This window comes from Palaemon carinicauda, chromosome 16 (genome assembly GCF_036898095.1).
Source record: "Palaemon carinicauda isolate YSFRI2023 chromosome 16, ASM3689809v2, whole genome shotgun sequence".
NCBI lineage: Eukaryota > Metazoa > Arthropoda > Malacostraca > Decapoda > Palaemonidae > Palaemon > Palaemon carinicauda.
In genome coordinates, this window is record NC_090740.1 from 85,353,121 (window position 1) to 85,355,620 (window position 2,500).

Below are 2,500 nucleotides of genomic sequence, written 5' to 3' on the forward strand. Positions count from 1 at the left end.
GCGGTAGTATCTCAACGGGTGGCTGGTGCCCTGACCAACCTACTACCTACAAGAAACCCTTAGTTGCCTGTTCTTTATATTGCCCTCCGCAAACAAGTTAGGAGGCATCTGTCACCAGCTGGCCGTCGACTTCTAAGGGTAATATTACTTTCCCATTTCTTTTTTTTTTTTATGATTTTACCACCCTAAGAGATTTTTCTTGGCAGCTAAGTCCAGTCCTAGTTGAAATTTGCATATGTTTCTTTTTTTCTTTTTTTTTCATCAACTCATTTCTTAGCATTAATATATCTAGCTGCAGGCAATAAATTCTATCAATAAGAATTGTATGTATACAGTGCAAAGAATTCTATCATGAAAATTGTGTGTATATTGTGGCAGGCATCACTGATAATGAACGAAAGAACATAGATATGCTATGCCTACACAACATAGATGAAGCCAGAGAAGCTAATTTATATATATATATATATATATATATATATATATATATATATATATATATATATATATATATATATATATACATATATATATATATATATATATATATATATATATATATATATATATATATATATATATATATATATATATATATATATATATATATACAAATTGGAGGAAGATGTGATTATAAGAGAAGAGGCCATGAGCGAACTAGCCGTGAGAATCGATGAATTGGGAAACAAACTTTCGGACCTTTGCGCGCATGCAGAAAATTACACCCAGACTACTAACCTTACTGAAAAAAATTGATAATCTCGCTATGAACATGGAATCAATTAAGGCAAAGCTTCAATCATTGATGGACCGAAAACCAGAGAAAACGACATATGCTGACAAAGTTCAGAAAAGATAAAATCTGTTGTTAATTAAATCAACAAATAGAACAACTAAAATTACTGAAAGAAAACACAAGGTTGGACAGGCACTTAAAAGATATTCCTATACTTAACACGAGGTGAACTTCGATTAGAAATGTTGTTGTAAACTTTGCAAATAAAATGATCAGAGAAGAGGGTGCACACAAAATTCAGAAATTGGTTGCTGACACTAAAACGAGAAAAATCGGAAAACGAAAACCAAAAGTAATGATATGCAATGTGTACAATGATGAAGATGAGGTAGTAAATGTTCTGATTCAAAGAAATCGTTGCCTGGACCAAATCCAAAATATGGAAGAGATGATGAGTGTAGTCCTGAAGAGAAATGCTTCGAGTGGGGCTACCCACTATGTGCTGAAATGTGATATTGAAGTTAGGAGGGTTAGTCATGATAATGGAGACAATGTTTTGTTACGATGTGGTATTTATAACATACGTGATAGGTACCACGTGATCACCTGCTACCACTGTCATAGGTATGGACATCTTGAAAAAGATTGCAAGTTTAAGAATGATGATAAAGTCTACTGGAAATGTTCAGGAAAACATTTCACCAAGGAGCGTAATTCGCAAGTGTCAAAGTGTATTAAGGCACAAAGTTAAACAACCAATTGACGACATATTAAATTCTAGAGACTACAAAGCTTATGACTTGGAACTGAAAGGAATTGCAGAAAATACTGATCATGGTTACTAAGGACGTCAGAAACTGTGGTTATGTAAATATACTATCTGCAGATAATTAAACTATTCAAACTCTAATAATTGATAAACGAGAAATATTTGGACATACCTTCTTATCTGAAACATGGTTAAATAACTTGGACAAGGCTAAGATCACTGAAATGACACCTCCCATACACACCTTCTTTCACATACCTTTGTTCATAGAGGTTGCTCAAATCACAAAATGTTAAAAATAGCTACTGTATCAAGCTTTGAATATATAGAAATAAACTTTATGCAAAAAACAAAAAAAAACAAAAAAAAATATCCTTTGTAACAGACTAAAAACCTCCGTGAACAAACATAATATCTTTTTGGAAGAATTCAGTGCATTCATTGAGATGATTGTCATGGAAAAAAATGAATCAGTTATTTGTGGGAACTTCAATTATTGGATGGATGACGCATCAAATCCTGACGCTTTGGCATTTTGTGAGTTATTAAAATCATATGGACTAGTGAATAATGTTGACTCTACAACTGCTTTAACTGGGCATGCGTTGGATCTAGTTTTGAGAGATGGAATAAATACTATTGCATCTGATATAAATGTTGAAGAGAAATGTACTATCTCCCCAGTGCACAAACTTATTACATTTAGTCTACCTTTACAGAAACATGCAATAGTAAAGAAAATAAACTTTAGGCATAAATAAAATTTTTCTGCTAATATATTTATTGAAGAAGTTACAAAGAAAATAAATGATGCTATCAACAGTCCCTGTGATTATGATAACCAACGTCCGTTGGGATCTATGTGTGTTAACTGTCTTATAACCACTTATAATAAAGTGAGTACAAAGGATATGATACCATGTGCCCTCCGATGGAAAAGACTGTAACTCTTAAAGACCAATCTCCTTGATCTGATGAAGAGACTTTGGTGAAAA